General features: G+C 33.6%; 1 protein-coding gene and 1 pseudogene across 8 annotated transcripts in view; one reads left to right on the top strand and one right to left on the bottom strand.

The window, feature by feature from the left end:
* LOC126736731 (heterogeneous nuclear ribonucleoprotein R) overlaps positions 1–14,910 on the top strand; it is a 155,381-nt gene that overhangs the window by 67,440 nt on the left and 73,031 nt on the right. The gene's annotated exons all lie outside the window — the stretch shown is intronic.
* On the bottom strand, positions 13,208–13,523 carry LOC126736748 (histone H4-like; annotated as a pseudogene).

The raw sequence follows: 14,910 nt of genomic DNA, 5'->3' as shown, positions 1-14,910 counted from the left end.
GCAGAAGCCTGAAAATATGTCAAATCAAATTTATGAATCATTTCTAGAAATGACATCGGATACAAGCATGGAATCATTGTTCGAAACAATTTCACTAAATGGTTTTTGGTGCAGGGTTGGTGATGAATCTCCACAACTTGCCACAGAAGCTTTAAATGTTCTTCTGCCGTTCCCAACAACGTGTTTGTGTGAAACGGGATTTTCAGCATATACAGCTACAAAAACAAAATACCGCAATAGACTGGATGCCGAACCAGATATGAGAATTCAACTTTCTTCTATCAAGCCTGACATTACCCAGTTGATGAGGAATAAAAAACAATTACATGCCTCGCATTAAATGAAGTGTTATCATTTGCTTACTAACTCACTACTTACTGTATCATATATAAAACTTCATATATAACTGCTTTTGCTTTTAGTTTAGACTTTTTTTAGCTTAGGGTTCCGTTAAAAATTTAGTTTTTTAAAAGGATTCCGTCACGAAAAAAGTTTGAGTAACACTGCTCTAAATATTTATATTTAGAAATCATAAATGTACAACCACGGTGATCTACCGGTAACTTTCCTTCGGCAATGAGAGATGTCAATCGAAAAATTGCTTTGCTTTTTGTAGCATACAAGATCAAAAAAGCTTGCCTGCAAACCTCAACTCTCATAGAATTTATTTGGACAAAATAACTAAAAGTGTTTGGGATTTTCTTTTTTGGATCGTCTTCGAACAACTCCCGACCGGTTTATGAGGCCCATAAGAAATGTGTCTTGTTCATTTTTTGGACGTCCACTGTATAAGCTTTGTATAATCCTCTGCTTTTCTGCTGGACTTAAGTTTTATGTCCAACGTTTTTTACATTCACTATCAGTATTTGATTTTGCCGGAACAATACGCCCCATAGTTGAACTAATATAGGTTCGACCTAAAAAAATCCACCCATAAGTTTGAAGAAAAAAATAATTCCGGGATTTATTTCCTTTTTAAAACTCTCGCATATTTCACGCTTCAATATCTCTATTGTTTTGGTCTTTTGTTAGAGCTAAGAAAGGTCACTCTTCACTTCTGTCTATCATGTGCGATGCCAATGGTAATTCTTTTGAAGGAACAGAAAATATTGTGCCAGCTTTTGCCAAACTTTTTCAGAATGCCTATAAAGATCCAATCGACCTCGCAGAAACCTATCCTCCTTCGAATTCCTCAGATCTCATTGACATTCTTCCATCAATTACCACTGAGGAAATTATTGCTGCTAGTCGGAGGCTAAAAAACAAGTTGACAGCCGGTCCAGATGGTGTTCCAAGTTTTGTGGCTAAAGACTGCATGTTTGTCCTTTGTCAGCCTTTATGTCATATTTTTAACCTTATTTTGAAAACTGGCAAATTTCCAGGCGTCTGGAAATGTGCTAAAGTAATACCAATTCACAAAAAAGACGATATAAACAGAATCGACAACTGCCGACCTATCTACATACTTTGCAATTTTTCCAAAACTTTTGAAACTATTGTTTATAACAAAATTCTTTCCTAAGTTCAATCACTACTCTCTATATAGATCAGCACGGTTTTATTCCTAAAAGGTCGTGCATCACTAACCTTTGTAATGTGACTCATTTTATTTCTTCAACCCTCGATAGAAAAAGTCAGGTTGATGTGATGTATACTGATTTCAGTAAGGCTTTCGATCAGATAAATCATAGCGTTCTGCTGGGAAAATTGAACAAGCAATTCAACTTCTCAGAAAGGCTAATTTCGTTGCTTTCGTCATACCTTATTGACCGTCTACAGTTTGCAGATCTAATACCTTTTTTTCAACTTCTGGAGTCCCACAGGGATCCAATCTCGGCCCATTTCTTTTTATCTTTTATATTAATGATCTTATAGAATTGGTTTCCTGCCTTAGACTAGCTTATGCTGATGATCTAAAAATATTCTGGTGTATCAAGTGTAGTATCTTGGACTGCTTGTTCTTACAGAGTAACTTGGACCCAATTAGGGGGTGGTGCAGTCGAAATCAGTTATGTCTTAATATCTCGAAATGCTGTGTGATCTCCTTTCACTGAACCAAGGATCCTGTTTTGTTTAATTACAATATAGACAATCAAATCCTCTGTAGAAGTACTTCTATTAAAGATCTAGGGGTTGTATTCGACCATACTCACATTTGTGCTACATATTGAACAGACAGTGACCTCCTCGTTGAAACTTCTGGGTTTTGTCATTCGAAATAGCCGACTCTTTGACAACTCAAACTCATTAAAACTATTGTACTTTTCCTTTGTTAGATCAAGACTGGAATATGGTTCCTTGGTGTGGTGTCCTTTCTATAAATGCCATGTTGGCTACATTGAGAGTGTTCAGAGAAGGGTTTTAAAGTTTCTTATGTTTCGTGAGGATAGAATATATCCTGTTAGGGGGCATGATCATGATCTGATGTTAGGTAGATTTAATCTGCAATCTCTGGCCATGAGGAGAACAATTCATTTTGTAACATTCTTATGGAAGTTGGTCAATAATTAAATAAATTCTCCTTCTCTCTTGAACGATATTCTTTTTCATGTACCACGATTTGCTTCTAGAGCAAATATCACTTTTGCTTTAGATCGCGCCAGAACTAACATTAGGTTTCAGGATCCCGTATATCAAATGTGCAGAATTTTTATTTCAGTATCATCAACCTGTGACATATTTGTATGCTCCATAAAGGATCTAGTTTTGTCTCTGACAAAACAACAGTTACCATAATTCCTTTTTTCCCTTGTCCCATGAATCCCTTTCTTTGTTCATTCTAATGTTAATTTACATCTCCTTTAATTTTGATTTATACATGATGTTATTATAGTAATTTAAGTTTTCCTTATTTTTCTTTCTTTTTGTTATTTAATTTAATACTTGTTTACACTTTCAAAACATTAATTGTAGATTTTTCTGTAACTGGGCTTTGCCTGTTGGAAATAAACTGCTAAATAAATAAATAAATTATTTATATGGTGTTTATTCCCTACTTAGCGCTAATGGATGGGCCATGCTTTAACAATTCAATTTCTGATAAAAAGTAGTTTCGTCATGTTTTGGCCTTTATTTCCTTCTTCTAACTGGTGGATCATTTTATCATAGTTATTTTCTGTTACTCAAGGCCAGCATTTCAAACATTGATTAGAGGTTTCGTTATGTTTTGAAAATGAACTGAAAATCAATAAAGTTTTAACGATACCTTTCGTTATATTTAATTCGGTCTAAGTTCAATAATTTCCTTGAGGAAATTTTATTGAAAGTTATTAAGTGAAATAGTGATCTGATAAAAATTTCTAATGCCTAATCTAAAGCTATAATTAGGCCGATACCAGTAATTGCCTCAACGTTTGTCCAAGCCTTGGCAAATTACCCATCACCAAAAGAGAAAAAAAAATCTCCCTTTAGGTTCACATGGTGTAATCATACATTAAAACAGGCCGATGGAACATTTTCTCATCAATTCATCATCGCGATATAAAAAAGTCGGTCCATCCTGTATAAGGGCAGAGGGGGGGAGGAGGCATAAAATAGACGATACACAAAACCCTTTAGAAAGGGAGTAGGTTCATCCCCATGCACGTTGTTAGAAGAGATAAAGAATTGCAAACCAAACAGATTCGCAAAAAAAAAAACAAGAAGAGACAGGACGCGCACAATTATCCACCGCGGGACGACCCCAGGGATGGTCCCTGCCGGCCTGGATGGTTCCCACGGGTAGTAGACGTGTATTTTTCTTAAATAATTGCGCTCGCCGCTGTCTTCTTTCATTGCGAAAGGTGTTGATTTAAATTTCGCGACAGAAAAATGGCCGTACGACCCCCCAGTTCGGTCTCTCTCACTCTCCCAGGTCAGGTTGGTCGCCTTTTCGCAATCGCGTCCTTGTCCTTTGTTCGGGTATACCTACGGGAACGGGTTGGCCATCTGCGTTCTGCGTGAGATATGAGGGCTTTAAAGGGCTTTTAAAGGAAATTCGGATTTTTTCGATTGAATTTTAGTAACAATTTTACTGGGGTGCTCAATAGGGTGAAAAGAGCGAGAAACGGGAGGTTTCCTTAATAACACCTTTCTTTATAAATAATTGTCTCTCTCTGGTCCTTAGAACATTACTAATTCCTTAGAACATTGGAAGACTAGAATTAGTAAATAACAACTTTGTTTGAGTTCAACATGTGCACGGAGGCAAGGGGGGGTGTCTTATTTACAAACGTATTAATCGATTCTCGGTTGTCCAGTTTACACGCATTTTTAAAAGAGGAAATTTTCAGCTATACAGGGTGTTCCGTTGATCATGTTACAAACTTCTAGGGCAGATAGAAAACGTCAAAAGAAAAACAAAAGTTCATATAAACATGGGTCGGGAAAAGCTTCCTCAGGGAGCTAGAGCTCTTTGAAAATAACCTTTAAAAACTAGTTTTTTTTTAATAGCTCCGGAACTACTTTAGCTACCGCAACCAATTTTGAGAGGTAAATTATTGTTAGTACGTTTATTCTTTTGAACCTACTAAATAAAAAAAATATTTACCAGGGGCTTTAGAATCAGGGGGGTATTTGGTAAATTTAGGCCCATTTCTTTAAGACTTTAATTTCTGCCCGTTTGGGCATTAGATTATGATGTTCCTATGCTTTTTACATAAAAAAGGTGCTGTTAAAGTCGGTAAATGGTAAATATCACCGTTTTTGTGAAAATTGACGAAAAGCAAGTTGTGAGATACAAAAATGAATTACCTATTATTATTAATAAACAATTAAAAAAAAAATCTGGCGTAAATAAAAAATAAATGTTTAAAAAAAGTTAAGGTAGCCACTTTATTAAATTGGTACTCAAATTAATTAACTGTCACTTTAATTACCTTGAGGCATAAAATGTTTAAATGATTTTAGCTCAAAATGCCGGCCGCCACGATCGATACATTTATTGTATCTACGCACCATATTAAGGTTGACGTGGTTAAAAATATCAAGCGTGGTTTGGATTACTTCAGCAGCTGCGGAAATTCTGGCCACCAGGTCTTCTTCTGACTCGACTGGAGTTTCATATACGAGACTATTCATATGCCCCCAAAGAAAAAAATCTAAGGGTGTCAAATCTGGTGAGCGCGCTGGCCAGGTGACAGGGCCTCCGCGGCCAATCCAGCGCCTTCCAAAATTTTCATTTATAAACTCGCGGACAATAAGTGAAAAATGAGCTGGCGCTCCATCGTGTTGTAGCCATAAGTTCTGGCAGTACATTTCTTAAAAAATTTAAATAAATATTTCCCGTTAAACGAGGAGGCAACATAATTGGACCAATTAAGCGTTCTCCAACAATGCCGGCCCACATATTGACCGAAAACTTATGTTGATAGCTCCTAAAATGAATACCATAAGGGTTTTCCTCACTCCACTCATGATTATTCTTAGAATTAAAAATGCCTTCTTTTGTAAATAAAGCCTCGTCAGTAAAAAGGACATATTTTGGAAATTGAGGTTCTTCTGTACACCGGTCAAGAAACCACTGGCAAAAACTCACGCGGGGTATAAAATCATTGGGTCCTAATGATTGCACCTTTTGCAGGTGGTAGGGCCGAAGAAGCTGTTCCTTAACAACGTTCCATACCCTAACATGATTTACATGCATCGTATCAGCTACTGCTCGAGTACTTACTGATGGGTTATCTTCAAATCGCTGAAGCACTTCTTCTTTCAAAATCCGGCATTCGGATGTTCCTTTGCGCGCCATTATCTTGGCGTTTTATTTTAACGGAGCCAGTCTCCCTGAGCCGTTGATTGACCCTTTCAAAAAGTGTGTGAGCTGGGATTCGCCTTTCGGGAAACCGCTCTTCATATAGTCGAGAAGCAGCTCTACCATTACATCGAACTTCCCCATAAATTAAAAGCATATCGGCGTATTCAGCAAAAGTGTAATCTTCCATTAGTAAACCGTAATAAAAAGGGAATTAATATCATGTAAAAAATACTGACAGTGGCAATGAAATAGCATTATTATTATTATTAAAACAATTAATTCAGGTGCTGTATCTTAGTTTGGTTTTAGTCAATTTCCACAAAAACGGTGATATTTACCGACTTTTACTAAGAGCACCTTTTTTATGTAAAAAGCATAGGAACATCATAATCTAATGCCCAAACGGGCAGAAATTAAAGTCTTAAAGAAATGGGCCTAAATTTACCAAATACCCCCCTGATTCTGAAGCCCCTGGTAAATATTTTTTTTATTTAGTAGGTTCAAAAGAATAAACGTACTAACAATAATTTACCTCCCAAAATTGGTTGCAGTAGCTAAAGTAGTTCCGGAGCTATTAAAAAAAAACTAGTTTTTAAAGGTTATTTTCAAAGGGCTCTAGCTCCCTGAGGAAGCTTTTCCGGACCCATGTTTATATGAACTTTTATTTTCCTTTTGACGTTTTCTATCTGTCCTAGAAGTTTGTAACATGATCAACGGAACACCCTGTATATCAACACATACCATAATGTTAATTTAACTTATTGATGTTGGATTTTGGAGTAAACATAAAAAATAAAAATAGATATATATTATTCTAAGCGCAAAAATAAAATCTTCAAAGAAAAAAAAATTATTAACATTCTTATATTCCTAAAACCCCTTCTGAAAAATTTGAAATGACAATACCGCAAGCAAAAGCTGATGTCATCTTGACAAACGGCTTTGTGTTTACATTTGGCATTTGTGAAGTTTTGTGTTTTTTTCTTTAGATTGGTTGAAAAAGTAAGCTTTAGCCATTTCAGTGTTTTTGTGAACTGTTATGATAGTAAAAACTTGTGCCGTTTGTTCCGCACCATAGGAAAAGGCGATTTGGGCCGATCTTTTCACAAGTGAATTCCGATATTGTTATAACATCATATCAAAGGACAACCGTCGTCATAACCGTAGAATAATAAAATCTCTATATATAAAAAGGCTTGTCCTGACTGATAATCAACGTACAGCCCAAACGGTTAAACGTAGAAATATGAAATTTGGGGACAACATTCCTATGGTTATGTAGGCGTCCACTAAGAAGGGATTTTTTGAAATTCCATCGGGAAGGGGTTGAAACCACTTCTTATGTATCATAGCTTTAAAACTAAGTACTTTTTAAAAAAACGGTGAAACACGTAATTTTTTCAATTTTTTTTTGTTTTTTTTTTAAAGGGGTTAAGACCATCCTTTAAGATTTTAACATATTTTTGATCCTTAAATTGATTACTTTTCGGAAAAAAAACTGCAAAACACTTCAATTTAATTTCATTTTAATGACAACCACAGCAGATTCTCAAAAATTTAGCCACCCTGAAGGGGTAAAATGGGGTAAAAACTTCTACGAACATTATTTCTTTTTAAATTTATAGCGTTGAAAATCGATATTTTTATATATTACACGAAGGCAAAACAAAAAATATTGTTTACGAAGAAGTCCTTTAGTAGAACTTTTTTTTATTTTCAAATTCCACGCGAGCAACGCCGCGGGCATTCAGCTTGTCTATAATAATTATAAAATATTTAATTTCCATCAAAATGCTCTTTATTAGACAAGGACCTTTACTCTAATGAAGTACGTTAAAAAAATGCATAAAGAGTTTATGAACGGTAATAATGTTTATAATTTAAAGCATAATCTATTAATAACAAATATTTATCATGTAAATATTATAAGGCTACAGCCTTTTCTTCTAAACCTTTTAGTGTAATAATGATAGTTTTGATTGGCCCATTGTGTGACAATTTTCAAGGCTGCAAGAGCCTCCAAATGCGTACATTGCTATCGAGATTTTCCTCCACTGCGACTGTATTCCATTCCTCAATGTCTTTGGGATTATAATCAATCAAAAATGTGTCCATCAGAAGTTTTTAATTCTTCTGCCGGTGGATGCGAAGGGGCATTGTCTAACAGGAGAACGGCTTTAAAAGGAAGGTTTTTGCTTTGTAAAAATGATTTAACCTAAAAACCCAATTTAGTCTTAAAAAAATTAAAAAGCAACCAAAACTTTCACTTACCTCTGGAACAAAATGCTTAAAAAACTAATTTAAAAAAATTTCCTGCGTCATCCAGGCATTTTTAGTGCTTTTATAGATGACTGGATTATCAAATCCTTTAAAACATCTGGGTGATTTTGCTTTTTCTAGTACTAAAAGCGTTAGTTTGTGTGATCCTGTAGCATTTGTGCACCCCAAAAGAGTTATTCTTTGTTTAGCTATTTTTCACTAAGATTAAGCTGCTTCATCTTTTTTCTTAAGCCTTCAATAAAGGGATTTACAAGGCGAGGCTGCGAGGACAACTTTTCACCTGCAATTTTAAGCAGCCTTATACCATATCGCCATTTAAATTTATTAGGTCTTAAACTCTCTCCAACAACTTTTAGAATTTTTTCTTCTTTATTTTTAATTGCACAAATAGTTGATTTTGCTATTTGATATTTCTTTGCTAGTGCAGTAACACTCATACCATTTTTGTGCTCTTCCAAAATTTTTGATTTCTCATAAAGAGTTAAACACTTCTTATTAATTTTAACCATTTTAAAAGGCCACTGCGCAAGATGCGACACTCTCTTATCTAATAAACATCAACTAAATGACCAAACAACGTTTCAAATGCGTAAACCCAATATCCACTAACAAGCCTAGACAAGTCTACACAGGATTACTAAAGATTTCTTAAAATTCACATTATCGAAATATGGGTTTGTTCACACTATAGAATTAACATAGAAAAATATTGGTGTTCACATTAATGAGTTGTTCATAAAATCGTAAGTTCATGTTACCGCGAGTATACTGTACGTTAAATATTCTCCTAGCTTTTGTACTATTTTTATTAGTATTCTGTAGTTAAAGTTGATTCGTAGGGTTTCTTTAGGGTTCTACTTACGCTTGGCTTATTATTTTTATCTATAGTGTTTAGTTTTTAAGTAGTTCATCTTGTTCGAGAGCCCCATTTTGGCCCCAATTTAGGTTATTTAGGTTATATTATTGTAAATCCCTGTAGTTCTAATTTTCTAGAATTTGTATACTTGCTTGCTTTGACTGTCAGTATTCTCTTAAAATTATTGGTCTCTTTGGGCAAAAACAATGAAGATAATTCTAAATATTTCGAAACTGTTCCATCGGGTTTTAAAAAGGATGCGCTTCATGACAATTCATTCAGTTTTAATTGTTTAGTCAGTTTTTACCTTGGAAACAATTAAACGATAGTCAAGGCGAGTTAGGTTAGTGTTTTTGACGTTGAAAATAAAAGTGTGTTTCCGAATTTCGTTACAATATTATAAAGTGTGTTTTTTTGACATTTCTACATAAACGTCAGAGATGTTGCAAGCAAACAAATTGCCCATAGTTGCCCATGGCAATGCTAATTCTATCCTTTCAATGTTCTAAGGGAAACTCAATGACACAATTTTCATTATCGTTGATGGTTCCCAAGCTACACAATGGTTCATATGAATAAAACAAAACGGTTACTTGATAGTTCCTGTCCAGACTATCTGTTTGATAAGCTTAATAAAAGAAATACTCTTCATAACAGAGATACGCGCTTTAATCATTTATTTGATGTTCCTAGGCATAGAAAAGAACTTTTCCAACGTTCATTGTCCTATTTGTTACCTAAGTTAGCCAACACTGAGATTTTTCGCAAACTGTATGACTTACCATTTTTGACATTTAAGAAAAAATATAAGCAACATTTACTTAGCCAAGTATAATAATGATAATAATAATAATAATAATAATAATAATAAATATTTTTTATTTGCAAACTCAACATAACTGCATAAAAAAAAGAGAAAGAAATACACATTTATTATTTTATGCAAACAAAAGGCCGACAAATTCAGAATTCTGCCAAGGCAGATTCTAGTCTTTAACATTGTGGCCAAAACTTAAAAAAACTAACTAGAAAAAAAAATGTAGAAACGCTTGTAACAGACTAAGTTTAATTATACACACCTACCCAAACAATTTAGAACATTAACATTAACATAGTACCTCTCACAAAAACAAATTTTCAGTCTCCACCCATACCCAAACTAACAATGTTACCCTTCAGTATTTTACGCAGACAGCTGCTGACTCATCAAACGCACTATCATTCCCCTGCGAAAAGTCTGAACAGACACCAAACCCAACTCAAAATTTATGCCCAAAGAATTCATCTGATATGCAAAATTATAGGAAAAGGACCTTTTAAATAATTGAGTCTTATGTCTTGGAATATGAATTGTGTTTCTTCTTAAGCCCAAATGGTGAACATCATTTCTAAAAGTAATCTTAAGGTATAGGTAAGGTGGACTACGGTATTTAAGAATTTTATAAAAAAAAAGTAAGGAAACGCGATTTTGTTTGCGTATGCCAAAAATTAGGCGAATACATGAGTTCTGAAGCTTTTGCAATCGGCACCTGTCATTATAGTCTAGGCACCAACCATAAACAACATCGCAATAATTGCATTGTGACAGCACTAAAGAGTCACACAACATTTTTTTAATATCTTCACTTAGATAATGCCTATGCAAGTAAATTAATTTTAAAGCAAAATACCCTTTTTTTAGAACATTAGAAACGTGTTGATGAAATCGCAAATCACTATCCACTATTAAGCCCAAACTTTTGCAATTATCTACAACAGGAATATTAGCATCATCCATCTTAATATTAATAGTGTTGCTATTTAAAATATGGTTAATTTTTTGCTTATTACCAATAAACATTACAGAAGACTTAGAAGGATTTAATTTTAGAAAATCACAGAAGTCTTGATTAATTTTTGCTTGCGCATTTTTAGCATCTTCTGGCAGAAAAGAGTAATACAACTGAGCATAAAAAGGGTAAAGGCAGTTTTTTAAATAAAAATAAAATCTAAAAGTATAAATAATAAAAAATAAGGGTCCTAAAAAATCTTATGTATTTTGTATGTATGCTCGGTTAATAACAACTATGCAGAACTTCGCCGAGTTAAAAATAAAGGCATATTATTATTATTATATAGCATAAGTTTTTTTGAGATAAACATATTTCGCTTTAATGCAACAAAAAAACATGAAGAGTAAAAGCATGTGCTTCACCTTATTAATACGACCCAGTATCTATAAAATGAGTTTAATATTTTTAAAACAGTCGAGTTGCGTCTGCATTAATTTGACCGTGTTTGGACTCGTTAAAAAAGACTTGAATTGAATTTGTTTTCTTCCAGATGATTAAATTCTGAATTTTTTATTTCTTCCAGGCTATTGCGACCTTTTTTGCATAGAAAACTTTAACTTCCAGGAACTGTTGTGAATTTAGTTGCATATTTTACAGTCGCAGTTTGCAGATGACACCACTGTTCCAAAACCCTTTAATTGTTAAGTTTTTATAAGCAAAACACTCTAATTCATTTCAAATGTCTCGATTCAGCAGTTTCCATATGCGATTTCCGTTTGTATACACAGTCAACTTATTATTAATATTAATAAATTAGCTAATCTTATCAACAAAGTAAACAACATGATTTTATAAATAATATTTTGCGATGACTATAACAATTTCCTGCCTAAGCACGATATGTGTATGTATGTATATGTGGGAAAGAAATCGCTGCTACGGCAACGTTGCTGCGAACTGCATGTTGCCATTATAAAATGAGATTTTGCCGGGTTTGCTACGAGGCTATAGGCGCATGTCTCTCTATAAATATCACGTTGGAATGCGCGAAATGTGATTATTTCGCTAATACCGGCCGGAAATTTGGATTGTTTCAATAGGATTGTAAGAAAATTAAGTTGATGGTGATCGCCACAAGTCGAAACGTCGTATCATCGCTTTTAGATTAAGATCATGTAGGGTGGAAAACGTGGCCATGAAAGTGTCGTTTATTTCGTTCTACAGCTTTAAATAACGCCAAAAAAATAACTTCGAGTTCTTTTCTGTAATCTTCGATTATTTTGACAAATTGTATTAATCACTGAATTCGTCACGGTGATGAGCGAATACCCTCGTTATGGCGTCTATAAGAAAAAGTCAAGACGTCATATCATTATACTTTTAAATGTTTTGTCCTACCTCCCCGTTCTCCATTAAATAAATACGAAAGACATTGTTCAACGTGAAGATGCTATCAAAGACTATATATTTGAACTTTAGAAAAATCTATATTTCTTGTCGAATTTTTTAGTTATACCCCAAACTTATGTTTTTTTAAATGGAACACTCTATATATTTATAGTTCATAAAATTGGTCTTTTTTTGCTTTTTCAAAATTACATAACAGTATGGACTTGTTTTCAAAAATACGCAAATAACTAAGAATTTTCTAAATTAAATGCATAATTTAATAGTAGGCCATAAATAACAATAATAGACAAATAAAAAGATACAAAGTAATAACGACGAATGGGGAATTGCATATCATTCTTATTTTTTTTAGTAATAAAGGAACATAAAAAACAAATATATAAATTTATTAAACACTATAAGAAAACAACTATATAACAAAAAAATATTTTTACAAGAGAATGTTCAAAATAACCACCATCTTCTCTGATACAAAATTGGCACATTTTTGTAACCCTTTGAATAGCATTCAAAATAATAGTTTGTCTCCTTCTCAGATTTTAAAAAGCTAAATGAATTGCGTCTTGAAGTTCTATGAGATTATTGCATTGTCTTTTATACACTTGATCTTATATATACCCCTATAAAATTATTTATTTATTTATTAACGGTATCCACCAATTTTACAAAAATAAAATAATACAAAAGATACTAATATTAATTCAACTTCAAGCTTGGTAATAGTAAGACATAAATCAATGTTACCAATTAATTTAAAGAAACATGTTAATTTAATAAAAAACAATTTATTTGTCATTTTTTTGTTTCTTGTTATAAGTAGCCATGGCCTCCCATTAAATTATGAATTTGATCATTTAAATTTAGAAAATTGTAATTTTCTTGAAATTGTAAAGGCCATACTGTTATATATTTTTAAAAATGAAAAAAATAGGCCAATATTATGAACTATATATATACAGAGCATTCCATTAAAAAAAACATAAGTTTGGGTTATAACTCAGAAACTATTGATCAAAAAAAATATATATCTACACCACTGGATTCTACGGAAAAAAATCTATAAGAATGAATTTTCACTTTTACAAAAACTTTAAAGACAACGGAGACACGAGGGGGGTACCAAAATGCAAAAATTTCAAAAATGAAAAACTTCTCAGTTTAACCTCCAAAACCGTACACAGTGCGTCCTTGACGTTTTAAGACATAAACTACGTCCATGATGGCGGTAACAGTTTTCCTCTTGGCGTGTTCGGTGTAGGTGACTGCGTCCCTGATCACGTTTTCAAGGAAAACCATTAAATACACCACGGGTCTCTTCGTAGATCAAGCCAGAAATACGCTTGACTCCACCACGCCTTGCCAATCTTCTAAAAGTTGGCTTGGTAATACCCTGGATGTTATCACGAAGAACTTTACGGTGACGTTTTGCGCCTCCTTTTCCTAATCCTTTACCACCTTTTCCTCTGCCAGTCATTTTGAACCGTTATACTAGTAGTAGTAGTTCACCGAACGTATCGAAAAAAAAAACCGTAACTCTTTATCTCTAAAAATAACGGAGATATCCCGCAAAAGTACCCAAAATGGGACACCCTGTACATGGCCAACCAGAGAATACTCTTCAGTGCCATCACTTCTACCAGGACAACCATGTCGCAAACAATTCTGGTAAAATACTAGATTTGATTTTGTCATAGAAAGTATCACCTAAACTGATGATACCCAGTGTGATATGATGTATTATGATTTTAAGCCAGCTGATTTACCTCTGTTGAATGACTGCTTGGGTCAGATAAATTAGTATGAGATATTATTCTCTTGCTTCAACTGCCTCGACATTTACTAGACTTCACACTTTAAAAAAAGAATGAAAATGCGTGAATGAATATGCTTTATATAGAGAGTATAATAAATAACTTTTACTAATAAATAAAAATTCTTATAATCGATTATTAAGTGAATAAAAAATAATATATAAAAATATACAACGTCTACAAATAAAGATTAATTTCTTTCTTTTGAACCTAATAAGTGCGTGAATGAAGTACATCACACTATTGAAACCTCATAAAAATATCAGTGCCATCCACATAAATCGTATACAGTGCTTTCATTTCAAAACGATCCACCCTTAATAACTTTCTTAAAAAAAAAAAAAAAAAAAAACACGTCAAATTAGATATACAGGGGGACGTTTAATTATGCATTTACTGAAGTTCTGTCAATCACCTCCTCACCTCCAGCTAACCTCACTTTAATATGTCAAATGGGAACCCCCATCGTGTGATACATCATAGTAAGGAGCGTAAAATTCTCTACTCAATGGTACAAAAAAAATCCTCTTCATTTAGCTTATGTACTAGTTTGATTTTGTAGGCATGATATTTGTTTAATTTTAAAATTTTGTGAATGGTACTTTTAGACACGGCAGATGGGGTAGCAAATTTTCGAGCAGATGTATTAGGTTCCATCTTAACATGACCCAACACTGCAATTTCTACCACGTCATTTCTCACTGGATGCTGCACTTAATTTTTTCTGTATTGTACTGACCCTGTTTCTTGAAACTTCCTCATCAAATCCATTACGTAAGGATGAATTACCATTTTATCCGGATGATTACCACTAAAAGCATGTGCTGCTGCTCTATATTGTTGATAATTAAGATCCACCAACTTAATTATTTCTTGCAACGTATAAAACATTTTTATCAATATTATACAATATCACCAGGACTAGATTAAACAAATACTTCGTGCTACTGTAGACTACTTCAACAAAACACCGATAGCGAAATAAAAATAACTAAATCAACAAAAGCCTCCAAAGACGCAGATATTTACTGCATATTTTGGCGTTTTGGT

This window comes from Anthonomus grandis, chromosome 5 (genome assembly GCF_022605725.1).
Source record: "Anthonomus grandis grandis chromosome 5, icAntGran1.3, whole genome shotgun sequence".
Classification (NCBI taxonomy): domain Eukaryota; kingdom Metazoa; phylum Arthropoda; class Insecta; order Coleoptera; family Curculionidae; genus Anthonomus; species Anthonomus grandis.
The sequence above is the reverse complement of the archived record's forward strand: the minus strand, read 5'-3'. Positions and strand labels throughout refer to the sequence as shown.